The sequence below is a fragment of the Bos grunniens genome, chromosome 25 (genome assembly GCF_055505025.1).
Source record: "Bos grunniens cultivar Pamir isolate PY7600 chromosome 25, Bosgru_T2T1.0, whole genome shotgun sequence".
NCBI lineage: Eukaryota > Metazoa > Chordata > Mammalia > Artiodactyla > Bovidae > Bos > Bos grunniens.
The window spans coordinates 7,384,636-7,397,296 of record NC_141189.1 but is presented as its reverse complement, the minus strand read 5'-3'; the positions used below and the strand labels follow the sequence as shown (position 1 = coordinate 7,397,296).

The 12,661-nt window shown below is 49.3% G+C and overlaps 1 long non-coding RNA gene across 1 annotated transcript; it reads left to right on the top strand.

Moving 5' to 3' along the window:
• The first annotated feature begins 4,485 nt into the window (after positions 1 to 4,485).
• Positions 4,486 to 10,997, top strand: LOC147344918 (uncharacterized). Its single transcript, XR_015154375.1, has 3 exons — positions 4,486 to 4,638; positions 6,021 to 6,314; positions 10,156 to 10,997. It is a non-coding gene; the product is annotated as an uncharacterized LOC147344918 (long non-coding RNA).
• The last annotated feature ends 1,664 nt before the right edge of the window (positions 10,998 to 12,661 follow it).

Here is a 12,661-nt window from a genome sequence, read left to right as displayed (position 1 = left end):
CATATACAGTCTCTAAAAAGTGTTTTATTTTCTTAGGGGAATTTACTTCTTAAATATTACTTTGTGTAATACAGGGGAAAACTATGTTATACTGTCATAACACCTAATCTATAAAAATGGTTAAAAGAGTTAATGCTCAGAATAACCAAATATGGCGAGTTTACAGCTTATTGTACTAGTGAGTGTGTTTTAGTGATCTTGGGAATTACTGTTCTTTCCTAATTTTTGCTTCCTGAATTTTTTAATATAGCCAACCTAAAAATAAGTAGATCAAAAGTGAAATGTATGTCGTTTCAACTCAAAGTGGAAGAAAAGTAGAGACACTTAAAAGAGATGAATAAATATGCTTGGCTGCGTTTCACTCTTAAAATGAAGAGGGATAAAATGTAGCCGTGTGGGCAGTCTGGTTGAGAGAGTGGTATTGGCAGATAATGACAGTTCCTGGTAAATCAGGGCTTCCCTAGTGGCTCCGTGGTAAAAAATTCTGCCTACCAATGCAGGAGATGTGGGTTCGATCCCTGGATGGGGAAGATCCCCAGGAGAAGGAAATGGCAACTCACTTCAGTATTTTTGCCTGGGAAATCCCATGGACAGAGGTGCCTGGCGGGCTACAGTCCATGGGGTCACAAAAGAGTCAGACACGACTTAGTGACTAAACAACAAAACTTTTACTAAACTGCCTGGATCATCCGTGAGCACATTTTAAGCCTAGCTTGAATTTCTTCTTCCTGGCCCGCTCTCAGTTGGAACTTTTGCAAGGAACACAAACAGGAGATTACACTAACTCAAACTGTAGTAAATCTTCTTTACACAACAGCTGCAATAATACTAAGTGATCTGAACTTCAGTGGTTAAGAAGGTCCAGTGGTTAAGAATCCACCTCCCAGTGCAGGGGATGCAGGATTGATCCCTGGTCAGGGAACTAAGCCCCAGGTGCTGCCACTCAGCCCCACATGCAGCAATGAAAGATCCTGCAACTAAGACCTGACATGGCCAAAGATAAATAAATACTGTTAAAGAAAGATCCCTTTCTCTGTATCACAGATGTGAGGAGCCACAGATGCATGAAACAGCCTAGACGTGTGGGAGCATCACTCAATGGGTGGAGAAGGGAGTGTGTGAGTGAGGTGGAGTGTGTGGAGATGGCCGGGTGTGCATGTGTGGGTGATCAGACAAGGGGTCAGATGGTGAAGGGATTCTCAGACCCGACCAAGGAGTCAGGCTTTGAGGCACCACTGAAGGATGATCACTGCAGATCGATGTAGGATCTCCATGGTAGAAAAGCCCCTCTGACCACAGCATGAGGGCTGGATCAGAAGGCAGACAAGTGTAGAGGTGGCTGCCATCACTCCAGTCTTTGAGGCCAGCATCTTCAAATCTCTCTCTGCTCCTTCTTCACATCGCCTAATCCCCTGTGTACCTGACTCAGATCTCCCTCTATGGCACTCTTATTAGGACACTTCTAATTGCATTTAGGGCCCACCCACGAAATCCAGGATAATCTCCCCACCTAAAGATCCTTAATTTAGTCACGTCTACAAAGATGCTTTTTCTAAATAAAGTATCATTTACAGGATATGTGCATTACAGGGAGTCACGTCTATCAGGCTCCCCGGGGCCATTACTCAGCCTAATACATATGCTGTTCACTGAGGCATTATGGGAGCGTCCGGGTGGCTCAGATGGTAAAGAATCGCCTGCAATGCAGGAGACCCAGGATCCCTAGGTCTGGAAGATCCCCTTGAGAAGGGCATGGCAACCCACTCCAGTATTCTTATCTGGAAAAATCCTATGGACAGAGGAGCCTGGTGGACTACAGTCCATGGGGTCACACAGAGTTGGACTTGACTGAGCGACTAAAGACGCATTATGGAAGAAAAGGAGTAGGTTTGAGGGGAGTGACAAATGACTAGGGCAAGGTGACTCAGCAAGTGACTCAGAACTGGACCCCATGCCCCAGCTCTTTCCACTGTCCTGTGTAACTGGGCAGGTGAGTTCCACAAGTGGACCTGGCCAAGAGCGCCACCCTTTGAGACTGAACCTGGTAAAGCAACAAGTACAGCAACAACAGCAGGGCAAATAACCACTTTTGAAGCTAAACCACCCAGAAAATGGTTTGCACGTATGTGGCCCATAGATCTAGCATCATATTTCTTGAAACCAATCAAATGACCGAGTCGCATTCTGAACTCAGTCGTAAAGAAAACTACAACTCACATTGTAACTTGAATGTCCATATCTTGAAATTGTTCAGGAATGTTCCTGGACATTATATGTTTTCTGGAACACCAGAAGACCCTTATATCCATAGTGTAGGCTAAACTGCTATAACAACAGGTAGAATTTTGCTGGCAACTGAGAACATGTAAAAGTTCATAAGAGAGCAGTGCTCCAATATCCATGGAAAAGGTAACTAACTGCATTTGCACCACTCAAAATCATTCTGAATTATGGCTCTTTTAGATCTTGACTTCAGCCTTCCCCATCTGATTCCTGAGAAGTACATGAACATCTTGGCCTTGTTGCTGTTTAGTCGCTAAGTCGTGTCCGACTCTTAGTGACCCGATGATCTGCAGCATGCCAGGCTTCCCTGTCCTTCACTCTGTCTCAGAGTTTGCTCAGACTTATGTCCACTGAGCCAGTGATGCCATCCGACTGTGTCATCTTCTGTCACCCCGTTCTTCTGCCCTCAATCTTTCCCAGCATCGTTCTGGCCTTGGCTGATGCTTTTTCAACAAATGTACTCTTTCCTCAGGCAAGAAATGAAGGTGTCTGTGTTTTAAAAACCAAAACCAAAGAAATTAAATAAATGAGGAAGGAGGAAACTCTCTGCTTTTGAATGTTAAGGAAAGATTACATATTTTTGACTGTGACTTCTAAATTGCTTTATCAGGTAAACAGTTCTCTACGTTTATGATCTGAGCCATTCTTCCTACCAAAGTTAAAAGCTAATGGAAATATTGTGTCTGCCAAGTATTCCCACTTCAAAAGGCAAGTTCTTGGTGCTTTGATGTGAGCAACACCTCATCTGTCATTTTACACCACAGAGTTCATTCCTATCTAGGCTTTCTGATAGCCTTTAAAAGTATGCCTCCTTTCTCTAAAGCCTCAGGCAGATTTACTCCACATTTACAGCTCTTTGGATCAAGCTTAAATATAGAACCTAAGACTTTGAAAGTGTTGTGGGGAAAAAAAAAACTCATCTATTTTATATTTAGAGTCTTCCAAGAGCTTTGTAATAAGTAATTTATGTAAGAACGATCGTGTTTTCTTTTTTTTTTAATCTTTCGGGTGACTTTACAAGACTTGAAAAAATATCTGGCTGTGAGTTAATCAGATTATGTAATAAAATATTTTGTTCAGAAAAATAAAATTCTAATTTTATCAAAGTATAAGGAACTTGGTTTCTACTGATAGAAACCTACGCAAGTACTTTTTTCAAGAATATTTTGCAAATCCAGCTACTCTTGGAATTTATCACCCTCTTTGGGAGGGTAACTGTTAAAAGCAAGAAGTTGCGCTCTGCATTAAAAAAAAATTTAAAAAAAAAAGCAATGGCGTTAAGATATCCACACAAATGAGATGAACAATCTAAAGAGAAGATTCTTATCTATGAGGAGACTTGTGGGAAACAATAGGTGAGAGGTCAAATATATCATGCCAGCCGGTTCACACGGACTTGATTCTATTAGCTGTGTAAGAGCCCTAAGCAGAGCGGGGACAATTACTTTGGTGGCCGCGCGGAGAATAGACTTAAGGGTGTGTCTAAAATACAGCACTGAGGGTTGGCACGTAGAGAAAGGGAAAGATTCTGTAAGTATTGGGCAGACAAACATTGTGTTTGAGCGGAAACGGGAGAGACAGGGAGGATTCAATCCCACACCCTCGACTGTAGGTGCTCCAGGTTCAGTTCAGTTCAGTTCAGTCGCTCAGTCGTCCGACTCTTTGCGACGGTGCTCCAGGTAGTGGCTGTTAATCAATGACTACGTTTCCCATAGTCCTTAGGGCAGCACCGCCTACATTTCCCAGAGGGCTGTGCGACGCTCGCGTTGACCCTGAGCATCCGTGGACACTAAAAAGGTAAACAGGACGGAGTGTACCTTATGTTGCTTTATAACCAGCTTTCCCATCCTCCTTTCTTTTGTCCTTCTCTGTCTCCAGCTTCTCTGTCCACGAATTTGAGGGGCCCAAATACCCCCGGACCGGTCTCCTTGACAACTCCTTGTTATCTTTTCGGCAGCCCGCGACCGGAAGTGGGGTGTGCCCGAGACTCCTGGGAAATGTAGTTCAGCCTCCCAACGGCCCCGGCCCAGCCAAATGGCTTGGCCTCCTCGGGCACCAGAACCAAGGGGCGGGGGCGCGTGACCGTCCCGTTTGGAAGCCATGGGGAGTGGAGGCTCATCTGCCCACGATCACCGCAGGCAGGCCCCAGACGGTTGCGGAACCGACGAGCCCAGCCTGTCTCCGTGGTAACCGGCTGGCCGCAGAGGACTGTGGGAAGTGTAGTTGAGCAGGACCGGCCGGTGCTCGAGGTCAGAGGGGTTGCCGTTATACCGCCGGCCACTCCGGGCAGAACGATTTTGCGGCGTCCGGGCGACGTCGTCCCGCCGTCACTTTGGCCTCTGATCACCCAGGCAGGTGGGTGGCCCCCCTGGGAATAAGTTCGGCTGAGATTTGCGTAGACTCACACAGTGGATCATAGTGATGAGAGGGGGGATCCAAGTGGATCAGATTGGAGCCTTTAGAGGGCATCTAGTCCAATCCTCTTTACTGTTAGAGAAGGGGGTACCCAAGTCCAGAGAGTGTCAAGTGATTTACCCCAGATCTGCTCACGCCTTTATTTCCAACACAAGCACAGTGCCTGGCACAGAGTTGACGCCCGAGCGTTTGTTAAGTGTCACTTCGCACTAAGGACAAACTGCTGAAATACTTCAACAAATTACAAGATAAAAAGGAAAAAAAGAATTTATGAGGGAAGTGAACCTGAAGAGACCTGTCAACTAAATGCAACCTGTAGACCTTATTTGGGTCATGATTCTAACAACCAATTGAGGATTTTTTTTTTTTTAATCAAGGAAATGTGAACATGAATGATATTAAGGAATTACTGTTTAAAAATTTTAGTTGTGATAATGGTATTGGGGTTTATGCTTTACAAAGAAAAAGACACATACTGCAGATCTTATGAGTGAAATGATGCCTGAGATTTGCTTGAAAAACATGCAATGTGGTGGGGTAGGGGAGAGTAGATGAAAGATTGGCATGGTTACTTCCCTTCTAGCTCAGTTGGTAAAGAATTTGCCTGCAATGCAGACCAGGGTTCAGTTCCTGGGTGGGGAAGATCCCCTGGAGAAGGAAGTGGCTACCCACCCCAGTATTCTTGCCTGGAGAATTCCATGGACAGAGAAGCCTCGCAGGCCATATGTGGTCCATGGGGTCACAAGAGGCAGATGCGACTTAAAGACTAAACCACCATATAATTACTGGAGATGGGGATGTGTCCAGGAGATTACTATTCTGTTATCATATATACTCCCCAAAACATCAAGTGTAATTTAATTCGAATCTACTAGAGATACATACTGAGGGGGGAAAAAAGATATACTGTCTAAGATTTATTTTTAAAATACTCCATAGGGATTTACCAGTGGCCCAGTAGCTAAAACCAGGATCCCAATGCAAGGGGCCCAAGTTCAATCCCTGGTCAGGGAAGTAGATCCCTAAGTTCGAATGCCGCAACTAAAACAAATCTCACATGTTGCAATCAAGATCAAAGATCCTGCGTGCTGCAGCTAAGACCCAGCACAGCCAAATAAATATTGAAAGGAAAAAAAAATACTACACACACACAAAAGTATGGTGGGGCGAGCTAGAAACAGGAATGGCAGGAAATGAATAGCTACGGAGGTTGGGTGATGGGAACATGAGAGTTTGTTGTATTATTGTATTCTTTCTAGTGGGATTGAAAACTTCCATAATCAAGGTACTTTGATTTTTTTCAAAAAACTTGTGTATTTCAGAACATTTCTGAAATTAAAGAAGCTCATGAAGAGTTTATCAGAAACATAACTCTCCCACGGCACAAGTTAAGGCTCCTTGGGGACTTCTCCAGTCAAGAATGACCCCAGTAATGGTGGGGGCTGTGTCCTTGGCCACCCCCCCACCCCCCGCCAGATCCAGTGCCATAGACCGGAGTCTGGGGAACCTCCCAGAGGGGAGGTTGAGCAGCTGGCCTGCCCCAGAGAAGAGTTTCGAGCAGGAGAGTGAAGAGAGGAGCCAGGAAGGTGACCAGAGTGACCAGAACTGCCAGCCAGGTGAGGTCCTTGCCCCCGGCGGGAAAAGGCAACCTAGCAGAGACCCCGTGGATGCAACAGGTGTGGCTCTGTAGTTTCTGAGCGGACCCAGCCCTCATCCTGCGAGCTCACACAGCAGAGAATCATCCAGGGTGAGCCTGTGGAATATGCTTCCGGATCACCCAGAACCTGGCGGTTAGGGCCATTGTGAGACCAGGCTGGAAGGGTGATACCCTGATGGGAGAAGGGCGAGCACATGACACAAAGACAGAGGGGCAGGAACCCGGAGCCCAGGTCTGTGTGAGCTGAAGGGCTCAGCTAGACCGAAACGGGCGGGAGGGCAGCCCCCAGGCAACCTGGTCCCCGCGTGCCTCTGTGAGCAGCCACGTTGATGCTTTGCAGCTGCGGAAAGACACAGGGCTGCCAGGGCAGTGGCTCATCACCAGGCCACTCGGCTCTCATACCAGCCACCTAGCCTCCACTTCAGCCCCCCTCTTGGGGCACTTTTCTGTCACTTCTGCTCTTTTTAAAAGCAACATAATATTTTTCCCCTCTTATCAACAAAAGTGGTACACGTCCAAGTTTTAAACTACACATAAACACATTGAAAAATTATTAGTCACGTATTCCAGAATCACTGGTAACACTTTCTTAGCGTTTTCTAAGCACATATATATATATGGATATATACACACACGCACATTTTAAGCATATATAAGCATATATATATATATATATATATACACACACACACATTTTCTCCACCGTTCAGGTTTCTCATTTAAAAAACAAAACAAAAACAAACAAACAAGGTTTCAGGTGGGAAACCTCCCGGAGTCCACAGCTCTGTGCAGCCGCCGCGGGCTCATTTCCGGGGCTTCCCCAGGGAGAACCTAGAGGCGGGCCCGTATGGGAACACGGGTGCAGTACCCGCTTCGGCCACAAGAGGGGAGTGCCCACCCACGCACGTCTGCCCGGAAGATCCTGTGGGACCCTCAGGTCCGCCCTTCACGCACCAAAGGTTTCCTCCTTGGGATCAAGGCACCGGCATTTAGTCCGAGCTTTATCGCTCACTCTGCTAGCGGCACCTCTTGGAAAACCTCCTTAGTTAGGAAAAGGACAGAACTCACACACCTTCTATATCTCTGCCCTGGCGTGACGAATCCTTGGACAGCCCTCTCCGGGCTTCCAGGGAAGGGATGGACTAAGACTGCCCAGGGCCTCTCCAAGATGAACATTCTCCGCGGCTTCCTGTTGTTCGCAGGGTCCGGTCTGAGCTCCTTCTAGGAGCCCCGGATGACCTGGCCCCTCCTTCCCGCCCTCCTCACCTCCTCCCTCCACGTCAGGCACGGTTCTCCTCACATACAGAACACGCGCTCCTTCCCGCTCTGCTCTGCCCCTCACCCACAGACCTGCCATCGTGGTTCTCTGGAAGGCGCTCCCCAGCACACACCAGGTTGATGCTTATCTTTCAGGTCTTCGCTGACATGTCGCCCTTTCCCAGAAGTCAGCCTCAGTGATGCGAGGCAAGGTCAGGATTCTCCTCTGTGCTCCCCCTTTCAAAACAGGTAGCCTGTTGGATGGCCTGCCTCCTTCTAGAAGTCCCATGAGGGCAAGAGTGTGTCCATCTTGCTCGCTCGCGTCCCCAGCACCGAAGCACAGCGCCTGGCCCTCCATAGGGCTCAGTGAAGATTTTCCTAATGGATGAACACAGGAGTGAATGAATGAATGTCTTCCCCTGCCCACTAGAGTCTGCAAAAGCCAATCCCCTTCTCCCCTTCCGTCCTCTTTCTTCCTGTTTCGCCAAGGGCTTCTCACTCTCCCGGAAGCCTCTGGAAACATTACCCAAGGAACAGTGGTGCTAAAGGACCCTTTCTCTCCCAGTGCTGATGGAAAGACAGTGGCATCAGGAGTGAGACAGACCTAGACCGGTTGTGCCGCTTGCTAGCTGTGCACTCATCTTATTTTCTTTACAAAGTAGAGATCACGGGTGCCATACAGGCAGGGGGTTCAGTTAAGCTCATGGTAGCCTGTCGTGTGGGAGGCAGTCATTAGATCAGAGTTATTCCTCCCTCCCTCCCCAGCACACTCTCCAAAGCCCTGTCTGAAACCCAGGACACAGACACCCCTGCAGTCTCGACGGTGCTCCTGTTTTCCTCATTCCCCTCTTTCCCTGGGTAGCCCAAGCCCCTTGTGACTGACACTTCCTTTTTCCCTGTCCTTGATCCCAGCACAATGTGCCAGCTACAGAGTTGAGGAGATGCTCGAAAGATATTTGTTGGATGGATGGATGAATGGTCCAGTCACAGCAGTATCCCTGGGGCATATTCGTGAGGTGTCAAAGGTAATGGTGGTCACCGGCCTCTTCGTGGGCAGGTGGCCTCCTGTCCCCTGGGCAACACCAGAGTCAGGTGGGCACATGGCAGACACAAGGACAGGATTTACCTTCCTGCTGGAAGAGGAAGGAGGCGGGACCGTGAAGAAACATGGACATGGAGGCCCTGTGGGGAAGTATACTGCTGAGAGCTCGGGAGCCCCTATGCTTGTCTCCTGCAAGGCCCCAGGTCCCCCAAGGGCAAGCAGACCCCAGGGGCGGCTGGTGCATGACCTTGTCACCGAACCGGACTCCCCCACAGGCTGTTTGCGTTCCTTCCAGCCCAAGCCTGTCGTTCCCTTACAGGTGCTGAAAGTCCAAGTTCCAACCAAAGCGTTATCTAAATTGGCCCTTTCACCGTGTTTTTCTCTTCCATGACCATTTTATACCACTTGTGCTCTGAGGTCTTTCTGATCTCCCAGGGGCCCCGCATGGCCTCCCAGTTTCCCAAGGCCAGAGGACTCCCAAGAGTCCCCCTCATTCACAATGAGCATCTGCCCTCTCTCCAGCCCGAACCCTCGGGTGATGAATGAGGGCTGATTTCTCCTGAAATGATCATCACCCCCGATTCAGCACCTGTACTCCAGAATGGCTCGGCCAAGCTGTGCTTTCTCAAAGCGCCACTGCGCTAATGAAGATGCAGGTTTTTCGGTGTGTTGGGCTCCAGGCTGAGCTCTTTGTTAACTCTCTCTCTGCGTCCCGTGCCCCCGGCCCTCCCCCTTGAGTTCTCTGATGCTGCTGCCTCGTTCGGAGGATTTTCCTACATTGATGCCATTCATGGGGGAATCTCTCTAGTATGAATTATGAGATGAATGGAAATTTCCCCGTATTCAGAATGTTCAAAGAGTTCCTCTGCCGTATGAATCCTTTGATTCCTCTGCCAGAATAGGATGCAAGTGTCTGGCCACGTGTGTTGTGCCAGGCTGAGAGTCTGTGGCGCCCCAGAGTGCTATCTTCCATGTAAAGGCTCCAGATCCTGGCCTCTGAGGAGTGGCGGTCCCCCCAGCACAGCCCTCACCGTGCTGCTCTGGCAGAGTGGCTGGGCGTAGGCGCTGACAGCGCGCCCGTGGCCCTGGCCTCACACCGTGATGACGCCATCGGAAATAAGAGTATCACAGGCACCCCTGTTCAGGCAAACCGAGCTCTGTAGCTCTGTGCCTGCACGAACCCTTGAGCCTCTGGCTGTTGGGATGACAGCAGCCAGAAGAGGAACCACTGGTTGGATCCTGTTTCCCAAGGGGGCAATAAAGGCACTGTGTTTGGAGCACCCACTGTCCTGGCTCAGGAGGAGCTCCCCCAGGAGTGCTTCCCACCCGCCAAACATGGCCCAGAGCCCACCTCTCCCATGAAGGCTTCATGAGACCCTATGGGCCTGTAGTTGGGCTCCCAGCCTGCACTCTGTTCACTGGGTCCACTGCCCCTGAGCCCCATCTTGCATCCTGCAACGCTCTGATCCTTCCTGACCTTCTCATGCATTTTTATCCTCAGACAGATGTAAAGCTCTTTGAGGAAGAACCACCCCGTGTCCCTTGGACTCACAGCACCAAGGGACACCAAGCACCGAGGGACTCGGGATGACGTGGGGATCGGTGACTGCATACAGCTATGGACGCAGACAGATGGATTTGTGGCTCAGGGTCATCACGCATGGAGACACGCTTACCCCAGCCTGAAGACATGACCTGCCTTCTCGGGGATGGTTGTCGGCCATTCTCTTCCGAGTCACACAGGAAGAAGGTGATCTCATCTTTATTGCCACCTCTTCCCCCACCCCGACGTGAAAGCAGGATTAGCCCTGATGTCCATAACGTGGCAGAGGCCCTTGGCTCTGTCTGGGAGGCATTGCTGGCTGTCATGTGTTGTGCTAACCTTGGGAGTGACCTTGATTGGGGAGGCAGGGAACAAGCAAGAAATTAGTATATTGGAGAGCTGGCCAGTTTCCCGGTTAAGGAGGGCTGGCTCAGGGTCCACCCCCAAGATGAACTTGGAGCTCTTTGAGAGCAAGACCTATGTCTGAAGCATCTCTGTATTCATAGTGCCTCAATTAACACCTGGCATGTAGCTGGTGTTCATCCAACACTGGGCACTCCTGTAGTTGCCAGCAACCAGAGTTACCAGCAAGGAGGTAACAGGAAAACAGATGTTAACGACTGTACTGAAAGGCCCCACCTGTGCTGACCACCACAAAGGCATCATGCTATAGAGCAGAGTTCTGGGTCCCAAGCACAAAATCCAGGAACATCTCTTGTCTTTTGTTAACTGCAAAATCTCTATCTCCCCTACAAAAAAAAAAAAAACACAGGGACAGACTCTGTGTATATATCCATGGATTTATATAGCCATGGTGTGCTCTTCTAAATGTCTTTAAAATCTATTAAGTTAGAAATGTTGGAGGTGGTGATGATAAGAGCTAGTCCCTAGATCTGGCATTGCCCATCAGAACTGCGTTTCCTAGAAGGCCAAGGCTGCTTCTGAACAGCTGAACCTTGAACCCAGTAAAGCCTTGAACCCGGTGAAAGGATGAGTAGATCGTGGAGCATTAAGGAGAAAAAGGGAGGGTCCTTGCCAGCCGCCTCTTTGCCTGCTTACCAGAGGCTCGCAAGCTCACATGGCGGTCTCTGGGCAGGAGGACAGCTGGTCACTGGGTTTCTGTGCTCCTGTCCTGGGAGTTTAGAGCTGGAACGTCACTTACAGTGGATCTTCAGATACCCTCTCAGATCACTCCTCGAAGGGCTTATCCCAGGAACAAATCGAGTAGGAAGTGATAGAAACAGGCAGAGGAGTTTGAAATGGCTAAACCAGGGAAGGCTGTTGCGGGAGAGGAGATTGGAGGGACAGGGACTGTAAGCTCAGCGAGGTTAGAGACTCTTTAACTCCTGGGGGGCTGGGTGAAGGCTGTTCCAAAGGCCTCTAGGAAATCGTTCAAGAAACTAGAAGGAAAGCTGTCAAGTGCTTCATGGGGTGCAAAGTCACCCCCAGCCCCACTCACCACCGTGGGGGGCCCCAGTGGAGCTCCCCATCAGAACCGCCACGCCACGCCAGCTCTTTCAATGGGCGCCGTCCAGTGGGCTCTCCCCTGGGGCTCGGCCCCACCTGAGCGTGTGATAGGCTCTGATGACAACAGTCACTCACATGCGTTTAGTGCCTCACACACAGGGTCTCATTTAATCCTCCCAACAACGCTTGAAATGGAATGTTTCTATCCTCACGTTAAAAATGAAGAAACTAAGACCTGGAGAGGTGCAATAACTTTCCCAAGGTCATGCAACTAAGAAGTAGAGGAGCGAGGCTTAGAATCCAGTCTTGCACGAATGTTCTCATTTTCGCGTTGTGGGATTTTTCATTCCCTTTGCTGGAATCACCAGTCTGTTTTCTGTCCCCATTACGTGGTCCTGCTTCTCCCGTCTCTTCTGTGGCCTGCCAAAGCCACAAAATGGTTTCTAAGCTCCAAGTCCAGTGGGTACCGGATGCTGCCAGGCCCTATTAAAGCCATGTTCGTGAGAGAGCCCAGCTTCCTACTAGCAGTCCCTGGAATCTCTCCTGTGGGAATTCGGGGGATATTCCGAGTCAGGGCAGACTTAAGAAACTGATTATGCTGTTCATTCTGTAAGTCAAGTAACAGGCCCTCAGAGTGAGTGACCTGAACAGCTGGAGCCAGCTGGGCAGGTTCAGCTGCAGCCACAGGTCAAGGGCCTTGGTTCATCTGCCAGCCGGATTCCTCTCTTCTCCACTTGGCATCCACTGAAAAGGGACTGAAATGTGCAAAATGGCCTTTTCCCTCCTGTGTCCACCTGGCGTCTCTCTAGTAGACTGGCCTAATTTCCTCATCTTGTTGCCCTGGGCTCCAGGAACCACCTCCCACGCCCTCTGTCCTGCCCCACTCCCATACCCACCTCCTTCAGTCCAGCTGGCTGTGTTGTATCACATGACTCTGCCTCTGTCCTCCTCACACCACACACACACACACACACACACACACACACACACACACACA